The sequence below is a fragment of the Trichosurus vulpecula genome, chromosome 6, assembly GCF_011100635.1.
Source record: "Trichosurus vulpecula isolate mTriVul1 chromosome 6, mTriVul1.pri, whole genome shotgun sequence".
In the NCBI taxonomy this organism is placed as follows: Eukaryota; Metazoa; Chordata; class Mammalia; order Diprotodontia; family Phalangeridae; genus Trichosurus; species Trichosurus vulpecula.
Window position 1 is genome coordinate 83,711,213 of NC_050578.1, and position 18,688 is coordinate 83,729,900.

The following is an 18,688-nucleotide window of genomic DNA, read 5'->3' on the forward strand; positions in this document are numbered from 1 at the left end:
TCAAGAACTATGCATTTGGAAAATTAACATTTTGTAATTTTCAATAGTTCAATGAATGCATATTTTAGGCATTTCTCATGAGAAGAAAAAAAGTAAATTTAGTTTTTAAAGGTTTAATAAATCAGAAACAGTGGTGTATAATGGAAAGAGTGCTGCTGAATTTAGAATCAGTGTGCCTTGGATTTATCTCCACCTCTATTGTTTGCTTACAGGTATGATCTCCAGTTTTTTTTTCTTTTGGGGTAATTTTACTTTATTTCCTTTGAAGCTCAGTTTCCTTGCACACAAAATGAATGGGATTGGACCAGATGATCTATGAAGTAACTTTCTGCTCTAAATATATATATGTCCATGATCTACCATTGTGCCTCCTAGATGACCAGACTTAACCATCTCTCCTGCCATTTTCCCTCCACATCCCTCAGGCTTGTCATCTGCCTTGCCATTAAACTCATAAGACCTTTCTATTTATTCTTCAGCTGAACGCTCTTATATGTATAATTTTCCCCATTAGAATATGTGTTCCTTGAGACCCAGGATGCTTCACTTTCCTATTTATATATCCACTACTTAGCACAGAGCACTTACACATAGTATATACTTAATATATGCTTTTCACCCATTCATTCATTCATCTCTCTGTATCCCTAACATACAGTGTAGCCTTGGTGGCCATATGCCCCTGATTTTCTAGCATGATCCAAATTTCAAGTAAAGAACATAAATTTTTTATATACCTTCACAGAAGGAAAGTCCTTTGTCAGACCACAGTTGCCAAGATTTTGACCTGGAAAATATAGACAAAATATGGTATACTTCTTTCTGCTTCCCCAGACCTATTTAAGATTACATTTTCTATTCTGTCAATGCTACTTATTTCAATTGTTTGTTGCTGAGTCATTTTTCAGCTGTATCCCCATTCAGGACTTTTTTTTGGCATTTTTGGCATGCTCACTACCCATCTGATCTTGGACAAGGTCATGTTTCCTCATTTGTACAATGAGGAAAATTGAATTAGATAACATCTGAGGCTCCTTCTAGCTTCAGATCTATGATTCTATAATTCAATTCAATTTAACAAACATTATTAAGTACTCACTTGCCAAGTACAGGGGCTACAAATATAAAAAAAGAAATAGTGTCTGCTTTCAGTGAGTTTACATTCTATTAGGAGAAAATGGTACTTACACCAATATATAAATAGAAAATATACAAAGTTTGAAATTGTTGGACCAAAATGATAGTTCAAAAATATTATCATAATTAAAAGACAGACTCATGAAGTTAACATTCATTAATTAAGCTCTAAATAACGTCATATTTGAAGAAGATGCCATCACATGAAAATCAATGTTCTTCATCCCATCTCTTAACTCCACCTCCAACTAATTTCAGCACTACAATATTTTCTAAAACAAAGAAGTCATGGCTTAAAATACTTACCAGACTACAGAATATGCCAGTGTTCAAACAGCGAAAATACCTCCCCCTCCCATCTTGGAAACAGTTAGGTGCAGCAGGACTAAAAATAGCAGCTTTTCCTTTCACTGCTCTGAAGGGTGAGCTAAGCCATGAAGAAGCCTGGTGGTATGTGGAGCAAGAATGAGCTTGTTGGTGGAAAGCTGTGAGGCCTTGGGCCTATAGTTGTCTCCTTTTCTGGAACAGCAAAACAATCACAGTATGGGTAGGGGGGAGGTGCCTAGAGGGAGAAGAAAAGCAGAGTCACAAGCAACTAAGCCTAGCTCTTTCAAAGAGTTTTTTGGTATATATTTTAGAGGATGGAAATAAGCAAGCTGTGATTTTGCAAGATCTTTTGTCCTAAGAGACTAGATATCTCAGGGCAATCATAACAATGAGACAGAGAGCCTTTCCCCTCCGGGTCACAAAGCTGATTTTAGGTCACTTTACTCTGTCCCAAAGGGAGTAAACCAAGTGACAATTATTTACTGTTTAACTATGACTTTAGCATCTAATAGAGAAACAACCCTTGTCAGGCTCCCCAGCCAAGGAAATGGCTTTTGCTTGCTTAGTGTAGATAATCACTTTAAATGTCTATCTCACTTCCAGTGTAGACACCAGTATCTGTTAAAATCATCAGCTGTTTCATCTGGCCAGTCAGAAAGCAGTGGATGAAGAACATTTAACTTTTGGGTTATAGGTGTAGTGCAATGTAAGGAACACAGGGTCTGGAGCCAGAAGGCCTGGCTTTTAAAGAAATTGCTGCCAACTATTACATTAATCAGCTAAGTGAACTTTCTGTCACTGTATCACCACATTTCTCTGATCTGTAAAATGGAGATAATGCTGCACACACACACACACACACACACACACACACTCCACATCACCAGGCTACTGTGAACATAAATGAGATTTCCGTAAAACAGTTGGTAAAGTACTAAATAAATAAAGTACTAAAAGAAAAAAGCTCTAAATAAATATAATGACATAGGACTAGTATTGACTCTTTCTGACCTAGGTGAGGTTCCATCGAATATACTCTAAAGGCATTAACTTGGACAGGTCATAAATATATAGGGACAATTATCTCCTCCCTCTTTGCCCACCTTCATTCCCCAAAGAAAGAAGTACCACCATCACTACGCCCCACCGTAGGACCCAGCTCTGCAACTAGAAGGAACAGACATTTCTCCCATCAGGAACAAGTCATACGTAGTCTCAGAGAACATAGCTAGGAATGATTGGTAGAGATTGCAAAGAGGTAGATTTAGGAAAGACTGCAGGGGAAAAAACCCAACCTCCTAACCAACAGAGCTGCCTCAAAGAAGAAATGGTTACTCCTGGAGGTAGTGAGTTCCCCTAACTAACTCAAAGGTCTTCAAGAAAAAGCTGGATCATTATTTCTCATGTTCAGGTACGGATAGGACTAGATGGCTGGTAACGTCCCTTCCATCCTTATGATTCAATTATTATGGAGTGGCAGAAGCCTATAAATGGATCTTCAGGAAATGAGGCCAGGCTGTGCTGGGAGTAAGAGCCTTGAGACTTTTTCTATAACCATGAGTTCTCCCAGCTGGGTTGTGATTGCTAACATGTATGTCTATCTTTCTAACACATACAGGAAGCTATTGGCCCCAAATATTCTCTCCCACACTGTGAATAATACACCTTCCCTAAAGGCAAAATCCAGATCTGTTGAAAGGATTTTTTGCTTCCCCCCCACACCTGTTTGAGAAATGCTTTTGCCAGAAAACTGCTTCTTCATGCTCCTGCATTCCTGATAGACTGGAGACCTGTCATGCTCATCTCCTGATGCAGCTGTGGATCAAAGACTAGACCTGGAGTCAAGACAGACATAAATTCAAATCTTACCTCAGACACTAGGTGCATGACCCTGAGGATCTAACATTTCTTTGATTGTTTCTTTTACTATGAAATGGGGATATTAACAGCACGTACACCACAGGGTTGTGGTAAGGATTAAATGCACTAATGTAATGCAAAACTAAAAGCGCTATGGGAATGGTAGCCATGATTACTATCATTATTATAGATACCACTAATCCAGGTGATTTAGGATTGGCAAGCACCAAAGTGAAAGGGATGTGAAAGCAATTGAGGATAAGACAGAAAAATGCATTAATATCAGCATCTCCTCTTTTTTCTATCAGTACTACAAATCTGTTTTCTTGCCAGCCTTACACCTGATCCTCCAGTTCCTGGAACTCTCTCTTCCCCCATTTAAAATCTGCATAGATTCTGAATCTCCTACTTTCCTCTGCCTGATATGTCATTATGACTTACATTTGCTTACCTACCCTACAACCTATTATTGCCCTGACCCTCATATTGCATGTATACTTAGCTTGCCTGGTGCTGGCTCTTGGCCAAAATTCTGTTGTATAAAGTCCCAGGACTGGAAAGGATCTCAGAGGCTGCCTAACCTAACCCTTAACCAAATCATGAGTCCTCTTTACAAAATTTATAACAGGTGGTTTTCCAACCTCAACTTGAGTGGGGTGCTCATTGGGGAGCTCAATGATGGCGAGCTCATTATTCCATGAAGCAACTTATTCACACCATTTTTGATACCTCTAATTGTAAGGAACCTTTTTTGCTCATTTTAAGTAGAAATCTGCCCCTCTATAACTTTGCATTGGTCCTAGCTCCCAGGCTTCTGGGATCAAGAAGAACAAATCTAGGGGCAGCTAGGTAGCGCAGTGAGTAGAGCACCTGCCCTGGAGTCAGGAGGACCTGAGTTTAAATTCAGCCTCAGACACTTGACACACTTACTAGCTGTGTGACCTCAGGCAAGTCACTCAACCCCAATTGCCCTGCCTTCCCCTCTCAAAAAAAAGGAACAAGTCTAATCCTTCTTCCATGTGATGACTTTCGGATATTTGTTGACCACAATCATGTTGACTCTAAGTCTTCTCTTCTCCAGATTAAACTGCCCTAGAGTCTTCAATTAACTCTCAGACATGTTTTGGAGTTTTCCTTACCCTCCTTTGGATACCTTGAAGCTTGTCAGGTCTTTCCTAAAATTTGATGTTCAGAATAGGATATAATGCTCCTGACAATGGTATGCCTGGTAATATAATATAGGGAGAAAAGACCAGGATCTGCAGTTAGAGGACTAAGCCCTGATAGTATACAACCTGGAAACTATGCAACTGGGAAAAAGTAATTTAACTTTGTGGTTCATGATCATCCATAAAATAGGATTGATAATACTTGTTCTCCCCACCTAATTGGGTTGTTGATTATTTGAGATAATGTGTGCTTTGTAAACGGAAAAGCACTATATAAAAAAGCTAATAGTTGTGATGATAAAAGAGAAAAGAAAAGAGGAGGAGGAGTCATATAGTAGTAGTAGTAGCAGCAGCAGCAGCAGCAGTAGTAGTACTGGTGGCATTGTTGTTGGTGGTGGTGGTAGTAGTAGTAATTAATGGTAGTAGTGGCAGTAGTAGTAGTAGTAGTAGTTATTGTTGTAATAGTAGTTAGTAATCAATTGATAGTAGTAGTAAGAGTAGTGGTATTGGTGATGACAGTGGTGGTGGTGCTACCAGTAGTGGTGATGATAGTGGTGGTGGTACTACCAGTACTAGGAGTTAATAGGTATTAATAGTAGTAGTTAGTAGTTAGCAATCAATTGGTGATAGTAATAATATTAGTGGTGATGATGGTGGTAGTCATGGTAGTAGTTGTATTTAGTAATCAATTGGTAGTAGTAATGGTGGTGGTGATGGTGGTATTAGTAGTAGTAATAGTAGTTAGTAATCAATAGGTGATGGTGGTGGTGGTTGGAGTGCCGGTAGTAGTAGTAGTAGTAGTAATAGTAGTAGTGGTAGTGGAGTGGTGGAGGTGGTGGTGGTGATTGTGGTAGTAAGCCAATGATCACACTAGCTACTAGAGTAGAATGCTTATCCATAATGAGCTTGTATCCCACTAAAATCCTTAAGTCTTTTTCCTATGAATCACTTTCTAATCATGTATTTCTCCTCATACTTATGTAATTTTTTAACCCAGTGCAGGATGTTCTATTTTTCCATTTCAACCCATCTAATTTGCTTCTGTGCTCTAATTTCAATTTGCCAATATTATTTTGGATCCAAATTTTATCAGCTTATGTGTCACCTCTAGGTTGGTGTCACCAGAAATTTGAGAAGCACTCCATTTATGTATTTATTGGGTCACATGAAAATAGACTTAAAGTTAGGGGGGATATTAGAGAGATTTTAAGCCCCTCATTTTAGATATGAGGAAACAAAGACCAAGAAGGGGTAAATGACTTATACAGGTTCGCACAGCTAGTTAAATGTCTAGAATTCTAATCTAGGTCTTCCTGATTCCAAGTCCAGTGTTCTGTCTACTATATGACATTGACTTATCTCAGGGCCAAAACAACTCAGCACTCAACAGCATCCTCCATCCATGTTGACAATAATCTTCTAATCAATCAATATTCTTTAGGTCTGATTGGCTGCTCACTAAAAGCTATGACATCCCTTTGGAGGGTACACAGATAAAGCGACATCACACATAAAAAGGAGCACCATGATTTATCATGGTGGTGAATCTAGTTTTCCACAAAGGCATCACTTTCTTTACACTTGTCATCTCCATTGTCAGTATACAGAGGACTTCAAAGACTTATAAGCCCCAAGGCTTTAGCACAACCTTGAGAACCTCAAACCCACTGTTCCTACCTCATCTGAGTTTATAAATATTTAACCTCAGCAGAGAATGGAGAAATAAACATGAGGTGATTTATGCCCTGAGACAGAGACATTATAGTGAAGTTTGGCTAGAAGCATTTTCTCCAGCTCTAAAAGGAAATATAGCATTGTATCTCATGTACATTACTGAGATGAGTGTGATACAGAACCAGGGTAACAGTGGTACTATATGGAATGTTATGAGACCCATTGATCTAACAGAGACAGGTCTTTTGATGGATGGAGTGAGGGAAACACCAGCATCATCCAAAATTGAGGAAAGAGCCCAGGGAAATGTTTCCATGCCAGACAGATATGACAATTGAGTCATGTGTTGAAACCATTGCAGAATACAAGAGAAAGGAGTATTTGAATATGTACATGTGAGGAATTAAGTTCTCAGTCATAATCACCTTGGTTATCAACACGTCACATTCATGTGGCAAATACTGAAATCATCTTAAAAGTGCTAATGTGTTACCTTATATTTACTTTACATGTATGTTGTATATGCCCACTTATGTACACATTTGTCTCTGTCATTAAAAAGTAAGTTTCCTGAAGATGGGGACTATTTTTACTTTTTTTTGCCTGGGAGACAAGAAACAACAAATACGTCTTGATTGACTGATGGAGAGCAATTATTCCCACCAAGGAGAATATAGTACAGCCAACTCTTGCTATGGGGCCTGTGCTCTTGCCCCAGGCCTGGCCTCTGAAGTCCAGTTCCTGTCCTCCCTCCTCGCTGGACCAGAGCCAATATCAGAGCCTGGGCCATGCAGGAAGGAAACAGTCATGACAGCAGTGAAGCCCCCAGAGAGAGAGGCAATACAGTTCTGGGCCTTGGGAAACCTAGAGAGAGAAAAAGACACTAGAATGTCTTGGCAATGGAGGGGGTCTATCTAGAGCATTTCCCAGAGACATGTCTGCTCCCTTCTTCTGTCCCTTAGCTGGTGAGGAGAAGGAAGAAAGAGGAAATGTGGGCTGAGACAGGATGGGAAGGTATGCCAACACTACAAAGAGCAGCAAGAGGACTCATGAGCCTTAAAAGTTTCTGAAACAGGGCTCTGGAAGCTCTCTCATTGGCCACTCCAAAAACGCTTTGTGACACTACAATGAGCAGAAGGAAGAAGCCTTCTGTGCAGGATGCAGAACATATGAAAATGGAAGTACAGCCCTTAGAAGCAAAAGGAAAAACAAATTTTAAATGGAGCTAATAGAGACACAGATGATGAAAAAAAGAAAGATGCTTCTGATGACCTCAGTGACAAAGTCTTTAAAGGAAAAAAGGAGATATATAATATTAATGAAACTGAAAAGCCTTAAAGACTGAAAGTGATGTGCAAGAAATGTCAGAACCAGACAATGACTTTGACTTGACAAGAAAAAGAAGAATGTCTAACTTCAAGGTGAGGATGAAATCTTAGAGAAAGATGAGGCTATGAAAGATCTTTTTTTAAAAGCAGAAAGAGACAGTATGGCATAATGACAGAGAGCTGGATGAGGAATGGAGAAACCCTGGCTTCAAGTGCTGACCCTGACACATTCTAGCTCACACAGCTGAGCAAGCCACTTTATTGCTAAGTGGAGGTAGAAAAAAATTCCTTTACTGGGTGTTCCTTACACTGAAGAAATAACAGTTCTGGAGGAGAAAGAAAAATCAGAGAAGTCTTACCTAGAAAGACTCAGAATGAAACTATCCATAGGATGAGTTTCTCATTTGAGTACTTAACATACTGTGGAAAATTATTGCAGTTTATGGTCACTGGAGGAAAAAAATAAAAATTATAATGAAATCTCCATAGGTTGTTAGAGGAGGAACTCTGTCTTATGTATTAGCTCACCATCCTATGTATTAGCTAGCCCTTACAGCTTTGTTTCATCTGCAAATCTGAGAAGCACACTACTCCTTCATCCAAGTCATTGCTAAAATTTTAAATAGCATAGATACCAGAAGCACTCCACTGGAGACTTTCTGCCAAGTTGACAACAAACCACTAAACAAATACTCTTAGAGTATGGCCATTCAACCACCAAATCCATTGAATTTTACTATAGACTCAAATTCAGCTCTCTACTTTTTTCCATAGGGCAACTAGATTGTACAATGGATAGCGCACTGGTCTCTGAGTTCAAATATGATCTCAGACACTTACTAGCTGTGTGACCCTGAGCAAGTCAATTAATGCTGTTTGCCTCAGTTTCCTCATCTGTAAAATGAGCTGGAGAAGGAAATGGCAAGCCACTCCCGTAGCTTTGCCCAGAAAACCCAAAATGGGGTCACAAAGAGTCAGATACGATTGAAAAAATATTAAACATTTTTTTTCCAGAAGAATAGCATGAGAACCTCCTCCCACCCCTCGCAGCCGCCACCATGCCTGGAGGCCTGCTGCTTGAGTCTAGACCAACAACTTCAAGGATGACACAGTGATCAGCCACATCTGTTTCCAGGACTTCCTCAGAGACTCAAGGAGCATTCTCTTCTCCACCCTCGGGATTTTACGCCAGTGTGCAGAACAGAGCTGGGCTGTGCTGCAAAGTTGGCCCCAGAATTTGCAATGCAGAATGTTAAGATGATCACCTTTGCTATTGACTCTGTCCAAGACCATCTTGCCTGGAGTAAGGACACCAACGCATACAATGAAGATGAGCCCACAGAGAAGCTGCTTTTCCCCATCATTGATGATCGCAAAACAGATCTTGCCATCAAGTTGGGCATGTTAGACCCAGATAAACAGGATGGGTGGGGCTTGCCTCTGATAGCTCTTGTTTTATTTATTTTTGGTCCTGACAAGAAATTGAAGCTGTCTATCCTCTATCTAGCAACTACTAGCAGGAACTTTGAGGAGATACTCAGAGTGCTTGATTCCCTTCAATTGACACCATACAAGAAGGTTGGTTGCTATTCCTGTTGAGTGGAAATGTGGGCATAGTGTTATGGTTGTTCCAACTGTCTCTGAAGAAGAGACCAAAAAACTGTTTCCTAAAGGTGTCTTCACTAAAAAGCTTCCTTCAGGCAAGAAATACCTAGGGTACACCCCTCAGTGTAGGTTACTCCAGCAAGACTATGCTGGGGTCTGGCTGGGGCTCCCTTGAAGATCTCTACCAGAAGGGATACCAACCTACCAATCATGTCTTCCTACAATAATTGATTTAAACATCTTGGGGTGATGAAAGTCAGGAGTCTTTGGGCTGCTCTACTAATAGTTTGTTAAATGAAAATGGCACTAAAAGTCACCCACGATTCCTCTTCTCGTGCCTTTACCAGCATTTCACCTGGGTCATTGAACTCTCTTCATTGCTCTGCTGGTTTTCTCTGGGATGGCACTGTTTGAGACTTTAAATCCTTGTGAGATCTGTTGCAGTATCCGTCATCAGCCACCAAGTGTGGTAGGCATTTAGGAAAGGGACTACTTAGGCTCATTGCAGGAATAGTACATCTTTTACTCACCTAATAGACAAATTATCTCTTTTTCTAATTATCCATTTGAGGGAGGAGACAATTTAACATGTCTAGTTTTGAGCTTTACCTCCCTAAGTTTGTGACCAACAACTTTTAAGAATTTAGGTGTTTCAAATGGTGGTTTTTTTCCTCAAATGTTAAGTGTTCTAACTACAGTTGGGAAAAACTTGGAGATTCTTCTTTTTCCAGCAGATAACAGGGAAGCAGAAAACAACCTTAAAATATTTTATTAGGTGGGGCAAAAGAGCTTTCTAACTACAGTATGTGGTTGATACCATAGAGAAGCTGCACAATACCTGCTAGTGATGTACAGAATGGTGGAGGGCGATAATTATGGGTGCCTTTTAAACATGTCATGTATCTAGATATGGAAAACTGCTCTTAAATGTTCATAATAAGATGAAAGCATGTATACTCAAGGGAAAGGAAGGATATAGATACTATTTCTTTACTATAAAATGTTGTCTCTGCAGTGGATTGTTTTCTGATATTTTTCCTTTAGGGAAACCATAAATAAAAGCTTTTTGAAACAAAACAAGGATAGCACAAGAAACTTTATAAAATTATCAGCTAAAATCTAGCTTAAAAATCTATATCTGGAGAAAGGGGGGACGGAGCCAAGATGGCAGAGTGAGAGCAGGGACATGCCCAAGCTCTCTCACAAATTCTTTCAGACCCGCCTTGAGTAGTGAATACGAACAGATTTGAGAGAGGTAGAATCCACTAGAAGACATAGTGTGGCAGATTTTCAAGCCAGGAGAGTCCAGAAAGAGAGGGATCTGTTGCACCAGGCCGGGAGAGTGTTGGGTATGCAGAACCACCCCCAACCATACCAGAATGGAGCAGGCCTAGCCCACCAGCTGTGGTGGCAATCCTGAGGCCTCTAGGTGCAGGACAGGAGACTGTTGGACCTAGGTGAGACAGAAGCCCGGAGCCTGCGGCAGCAGCAGCAGCTACTCCTGGAGCCACAGTCTAAAGGTCTGAAACTCACCTTCTTGAACTTCCAGGAGCCATGATTACTGAGTAAACTCTAAGAGCTTTCATCCCTCCCTTGAATAACCCAGAGAATACTGCCCTAAGGAGAAACCCTGAAATAGAGGAGCAAGAAGTGGGGGTCCAGTAGTCTTTTAGCTTGGGAAGCTAGGGAGACCTCCTCTTGCAGTGATAGAAAGAGACCAGTGCAGGAAGGGAGGCATCCCAGCAAGATCCAACTTAGCATACCAGCAGGAATTCCTGAGCCCCAGGGGGGTGGAACCAGAAAGCACCAACACCAAAACCTCAGGCACACCTTTGCACAGCCAGAGGAATTGGAAGACACCAATGCAGATCTATGGCTGAGACCACCTGTGCTATATAGCACAGTCCTAGGGGAAGAAGAGACTTCCAGCAGCCAGAACACCTCTCCCCCACACCTCACACTGTGAGCTTCAGTGTAAACCTCAGGGAAACTCAGAAAGACTTCACTGGGCCTCCATCCTTGGCACATACCAGTCAGCTCCAGCTCAGCACCAGGTGAGCTGCAGCAGTATATAGCTTCTAGCTGAAAAAACCAGAGGCCACAACACAAAGCCAGTAACCAGACCCCTAGCTCCCAACACAAGAAGCTTGGGACAGAGCCCCCTGGGCCCCAGAAGCAGAGATCCACGTCAAAAGCCAGGAAAAAGGCAACCACCATGATGAACCAAACTAGAAAAGTTAAAAAAAGACCATTTAATCATATTATGGGGACAGAGAAGATCAAAATATGAATTCAGAAGAGGACAGCATTGACACTATACCCCCATCTGAAACCTCAAAAGGGAACATGATCTGGTCTCAAGTCCAAAAAGCATTCCTGGAAGAGTTCAAAGAGGATTTTAAAAGCCAAATTGCAAAGGTAAAAGAAAAATTAGAGAATCTAACATGAGAAAATGAATTCTTGAAAAGTAAAATTGGCCAAATGGAAAGAGAGATGCAGAAGCTATCTGAAGAAGACAATGTGTGAAAAATTAGAATTGGGCAAGTAGGAGCTAATGACTCTATTAAACACCAAGAATCAGTCAAACAAAATCTAAAGAAGGAAAAAATAAAAGAAAATGTAAAATATCTCATTGGAAAAACAACTGACATGGAAATTAGATCCAGGAGAGATAATCTAAGAACTATTGGTCTTCTGGAAAGCCATGATGAAAAAAAGAGCCTGGACAGTATCTTCCAAGAAATCATCAAGGAAAGTTGCCCCAAAGTGCTGGAACCAGAGGGCAAAATAGTCATCGAAAGAATCCACCGATCACCCCCCTGAAAGAGATCCTAAATTGAAAATTCCAAGGAATATTATAGCCAAATTCTGGAAATATCAGGTTAAGGAGAAAATACACCAAGTAGCCAGAAAGAAGCAATTCAAATATCATGGAACTACAGTCAGGATCACACAGGACCTTGCAGACTTCTGCATTAAAAGATCAGGGGATTGGAATATGATATTCCATAGGGCAAAGGAGCTTGGACTAGAACCAAGGATCAACTATCCAGCAAAATTGAGCATAATCTTTCCGGCAAGGAGATGGACATTCAATGAAATAAGGAAATTCCAGACTTTCCTGATGAAAAGGCCAGAGCTCAGTGGAAAATCTGATCTTCAAATACAAGACTCAAGAGAGGCATAAAAAGGTAAAAGGGGGGAAAAAGTGAAAAAACCTTGTTATTCAAAATGGGCAAACTGTTTACATCCCTATACGGGAGGATGACATTTGTTAATTTTGAGAGTACGACATATAAAAGAAACATACATAGAGGATGTGGGTATAAATTAACTGATGTGATGATAAAAATTTAATTAAGGGATGAAAAGGGATTGTAATTGGAGAAGATGTAAGGAGGAGGCAGGAAATTACATCACATGAAACAGCACAAAAAACATTATAGTAGAGAGAAAAAAGGGAGCAAGCAGAGCAGTGTTTGAGCTTTACTCTCACCAGATTTGGTTCAAGGAGGGGATAACATGCCCTGTTAAGTAAAGAAATCAAACTTGCCCTACGGGCATTAGGAGGGGAAAGGGGAAAGAAAAGGTGGGGTTAGAAGGGAGGGAAGAAGTACTAAGTGAAAATGTTAAGATGGGGGGGGTGGTTAACAGGAGGGAATATAGAGGAAGGCAGTGGTCAAAAGCAAAACTATTTTGAGGAGGGGAAGAGAAAGGGAGAAATAAAAACATAAACAGGGGGTGAAATAGGATATAGAAAAAGACACAGATAGTAATCATAACTGTGAATGTGAATGGGATGAACTCTCCCATAAAACAGAGGCAGATAGCAGAATGGATTAAAAACCAAAATCCTACAATATGCTGTTTACAAGAAACACATTTGAAACATGGGGATACACACAGGGAAAAGGTAAAAGGTTGGAGTAGAATATGTTGTGCTTCAGATGAAGTAAAAAATACAGGAGTAGCAATCCTAATCTCAGATAAAGCAAAAGCAAAGTTAGATCTAATTAAAAGAGATAAGGAAGGGAAATATATCCTGCTAAAAGCACCATAGACAGTGAAGTAATATCATTATTTAACATATATGCACCAAGTGGTATAGCATTCAGATTCTTAGAGGAGAAGGTAAGGGGCTTACAGGAAGAAATAGACAGCAAAACTATACTACTGGGGAACCTCAACCTCCCCCTCTCTGAACTTGATAAATCTAACCTTGAAATACACAAGATAGAAGTTAAGGAGGTGAATAGAATTTTAGAAAAAGGTAGATATGATAGACCTCTGGAGAAACCTGAAAGGTGATAGAAAGGAACATACTGTTTTCTCAGCAGTACATGGCACATACACAAAAACTGACCATGTACTAGGGCATAAAACCCTCACAATCCAGTGTAGAAAGGCAGAAATAGTCAATGAATACTTTTCAGATCACAATGCTATAAAAATTATGTGTAATAAAGGACAATGGAAAGATAAACTTAGAATTAATTGAAAACTAAATAATCTGATCCTAAAGAAAGAGTGGGTCAAAGAACAAATAATAGGAACAATCAATAACTTCATTCAAGAGAATGACAATAATGAGAAACATACTAAAACTTATGGGATACAGCAAAAGCTCTCCTTAGGGGAAGTTTTATGTCTCTGAATGCTTACGTGAATAAAAGAGAAAAAGGAGATCAATGAATTGGGCATGTAACTGAAAAAGCTAGAAAAATAAGTTGAAAATTCACAATTAAATAACAAATTAGAAATACTGAAAACCAAAGGAGAGATTAATAAAATTGAACTCAAGAAAACTACTGAACCAAAAGATAAAATTAAGAGTTGGCTTTATGAAAAAAATCAATGAAATTGATAAACCTTTGGTCAATTTGATTAAACAAAGAAGAAAATCAAATTATCAGTATCAAAAATGAAAAGGGTGAATTCACCTCCAATGAAGAGGAAATTAAAAGAACAATCAGAAATTATTTTGCCCATCTGTATGCCCATAAATTTGATAATCCTAGAGAAATGAATGAATATTTCAAAATATAAATTGCCCAGATTGACAGAAGAGGAAGTAAAAAACTAAGTAACCCCATCTCAGAAAAAGATATTGAGAAAGCCATCAATGAACTCCCTAGGAAAAAATCTCCAGGGCCAGATGGATTTACAAGTAAATTATATCAAATGTTTAAAGAATGATTAATTCCCATACTTTATAGACTATTTGGGAAAATAGGTGAAGAAGGAGTCCTACCAAATTCTTTTTATGACACAAATATGGTACTAATACCTAAACCAGAAAGAGTCAATGCAGAGGAAGAAAATTATAGACCAATTTCCCTAATTGATGCAAAAATTTTAAATCAAATATTAGCAAAAATATTACATTATGAGAATAATATGCTATGACCAGGTCACGGTTGGTTCAACATTAGGAAAACTATCAGCATAATTGATCATATCAACAACAAAACTAGCAGAAACCGTATGATTTTCTCAATAGACGCAGAAAAAGCTTTTGACAAAATACAACACCCATTCCTATTAAAAACACTAGAATGCATAGGAATAAACAGAGACTTCCTTAAAATCACAAGTAGCATCTATCTAAAACCATCAGCAAGCATCATATGTAATGGGGATAAGCAAGATACATTTCCAATAAGATCAGGGCTGAAATAAGGCTGTCCATTATCACCTCTATTATTCAATTTGGTACTAGAAATGTTAGCTTTAGCAATAAGAGAGGAAAAAGAAATTGAAGGAATTAGAATAGGCAAAGAAGAAACTAAATTATCACTGTTTGCATATGAAATGATGATTTACTTAGAGAATCATAGAGAATCAAGTAAAACAACTGCTTGAAATAATAAATAACTTTAGCAAAGTTGCAGGATATAAAATAAACCCACATAAATCCTTGGCATTCCTACTAACAAACGGCATTGCTACTAACAAACCCCAACAGCAAGAGATAGAAAGAGAAATTCCATTTAAAGTTAGCGTGGACACTATAAAAGATTTGGGAGTCTACCTGCCACAAAGCAAACCCAGGACCTATATGAACACAATTACAAAACACTTTTCACACAACTAAAGTCAGATCTAAATAAATGGAAAAATATCAGTTCTTGTGGTTAGCCAAGCTAATATAATGAAAATGACAATTTTACCTACATTAACTTACTTATTTAGTGCCGTTCCAATCAAACCACCAAAAAGAATTTTACAGAGCTGGATAAAATAATAACAAAATTCATCTGGAAGAACAAAAGGTCCAGAATATCAAGGGAATTAATGAAAAGAAATGCTAGGAAAGGTGGCCTAGTCATACCAGATATTAAACTGTACTATAAAGCAGCAGTCATCAAAACTACTTGGTACTGACTAAGAAATAGAGTGATGGATCAGTGGAATAGGTTAGGTACACAAGACGTAGTAGTCAATGACTATAGCAATCTTTGGGTTTGGTAAACCCAAAGAATCCAGCTTCTGGGTTAAGAATTCACTATTTCACAAAAACTGCTGGGAAAACTGGAAAACAGTATTGCAGAAACTGGTCATAGACCAGTATTTTATACCGTATACCAAAATAAAGTCAAAATGGGCTCACAATATAGTTATAAAGGCTGATACTATAAGCAATTTGAGAGAGCAAGGAATAGTTTACCTATCAGATTTATGGAGAATGGAAGAATTTATGACCAAACAAGAGACAGAGAGTGTTATATGATATGCAAAATGGATAATTTTGATTACATTAAATTGAAAAGTTTTTGTACAACCAAAGCCAATGCAACCAAGATTAGTAGGGAAGCAGAAAACTGGGAAAGAATTTTTATATCCAGTGTCTCTGATAAAGGCCTCATATCTAAAATATACAGGGAACTGAACCAAATTTATAGGAATTCAAGTCATTCCACAATTGAGAAATGGTCAAAGGATATGAACAGGCTGTTTTCAGAGGAAGAAGTTAAAGATATCTATAGTCATATAAAAATGCTCTAAATTACTATTGATGATTAGAGAAATGCAAATCAAAATAATTCTTAGATACCACATCTCTCCTGTCAGATTGGCTAACATGACAAAACAAGAAAATCATAAATGCTGGAGCAGATGTGGGAATATTGGAACCTTGTTACATTGTTGGTGGAGTTGTGAAAAGATCCAGACATTCTGGAGAGCAATTTGGAACTATGCCCAAAGGGCTATAAAAATGTGTATACCCTTTGACCCAGCAATACCATTTCTAGGGCTGTATCCCAAAAAGATCACACAAGTGGAAAGGGACTTGTATGTACAGAAATATTTATAGCAGATTGTTTTTGGTGGCAAAGAAATGGGAATCAAGGGGATGCCCATCAATTGGGGAATGGCTAAGCAAGTTGTGGTATATGAATGAAATGGAATACTATTGCGTTATAAGAAATGAGGAGCAGACGGACTTCATAATATGCTGGAAAGATTTACGTGATCTGATGCTGAGTGAGGGGAGCAGAACCAGGAGAACATTATATACGATTACAGATACACAGTATCTGTAATGAGTAACTTTGCTAGACTTGCCTCTCCTCATCAATGCAAGGTTCAAAGACAGCTCCAAAAGGCTCATGACAGAAAAAGCTATCCACATCCAGAGAAAGAACTACGGAGTCTGAATGCAGATTGAGACAAAGTATTTCCTCTTTTTTCTTTCTTTTTTGGTTTTCTTTCTTCTTTCTCTTGATTCATTCTATTGGTTGTAATTCTTCTTTACAACATGACTATTGTGTAAATAAGTTTAATGTGAAGGTATATGTAGAACACCTGTTGGATTACATGCCATTTTGGGGGGCAGGAGGGAGATGAGGGAGGGGAAGACAATTTGGAACTCAAAAACTTGTGGAACTGAGTGCTGCAAACTAAAAAAAAAAATTAATTTAAAAAAATCTATATCCGTAACATTCCTTTTATCTGCTAATTTAGTAATTCTTTCCCCCCCAAAAGAAGTAAAGTTAGCATAACATGGCCTATTACTGATGAAGCTATCCTGGCTCTCCATAATTGTTGCTCCCCTTACCAGCTCTTAACTAACCCTTTCTCTAATAATTAGTTTGAAATTTCTTCAGTAATTTAATTCAAACTTACTGTCCTATAGCTTTCATAATATGTCCTCTTGCACTCTAAAAAGAAAACAAAACTGAACCATTTGCCCCTTCTCCAGTCCTGTGGTACCACTTACCCATCATTACTCTAAACACACCAGAATATATTTCAGCTGAGCCGGCTGATTTGAATTCATCAAGGGCATCCAGATAATTTCTTGCTATCTCCTTGCTTATATTGGCTACCAACTTCAAAATAGCCATTTTGTCCTGCCTTTCCAGTATAAAAGTCCTTCTTAGCACAGAAAACAAAAATAAAAGTTTTATGCATATTGCCAAAGGAGTCCATGACACACACAAAAAGGTTGCAAACCCTTACGTAAGATTTATTTTGGGGATCTGACTAACATTGGGGATGTGACAAACAAAATAGAGGACTAGTTGTGAAGAGAATGATGAAGTTGAGATGGACCATCCCGAAAGAATTCAAGAGGCAGATGTTCTCCTAGTCAAGAGGGCTTTATTGATGCAAAAGTGGTGGGTTAGTCCTTAGGGGCACCAGCAGCTTGGAAAAGGACAGGGGCTTGCTTTTATACCAAATCTTGGGCACTTAGCCAGTAGTGGCAGTGTGCTCCTGCATGGGCAGTTAACCACAGGGAAGGGGAAGCAGGTGTGTTGGGTACTTTTAACCACAAGGAAGGGGAGGCAGGAAAGGGGAAGAAGGTGTATCTTGTTAACAATTAGAGCCCTCTATTACAGGGCAGATTTAGAGTTAGGCAAGGCTCTCATTGTTGCTGGGCAGAAGTCAGCCTCATCAGATGTCTTCTCTGATCTTCACAACCTCTCAAAGCCTTCCAAAATAGGAATTCTCCACAAGGGACAGAAAAATTTCAACTATCTCCCTAGTCTCAGACACTAAGAACTGGAGCAATGCAAGAATTCAATGAACAGCAGAGAAGGGGAATCCCTCCTTCCTAATAGGCTTATTCCATATGCCCACCCCCAATATCTATCTACCACTCTGTAGCAGCAGGATTGTACAATCCCATCCAGAGGCTTACAACAAAACTCAACTCTTCTTCGCCTTCTCCCAGTGGTGGAAAATCAAAAGGCAGAAGGTTTTTCAGGCTGCCAAAGCAATTATATAGCCTTCTCTGTTGCAACAGAACTCAGCTAAGGCACTGAAGAATGGAAGGAACTGGAGCAAGACACCTACGTGGTTGTCGGGAAGTCCAGGAAGCCTGAGGGAAAGACGCAGCATTCAGCTGGAACCAGCTCTGTCCTCCCAGAAGTCACTTGGGAAAGGAACTGAGGCCTATGAAATGTGAGTTGCCCAGTTTCTAAGGAGGTTAAATGACTTTGGAGTTTCTCCCAGGGAAATTAGCATTGAAGAAGAGGGAATCAGAAAATGAGCCATATATAATTAAATGAGAAATCTCAGGGAGAAAAGCACTTAGTCCCCGGCACATAGTAGGAGCTTAGTGAATGCTTGTTCCCTTCCTCA

At 39.2% G+C, this 18,688-nt stretch overlaps 1 pseudogene; it reads left to right on the forward strand.

The window, feature by feature from the left end:
• Positions 1-8,553: 8,553 nt before the first annotated feature.
• On the forward strand, positions 8,554-9,275 carry LOC118854671 (annotated as a pseudogene).
• Positions 9,276-18,688: the final 9,413 nt, after the last annotated feature.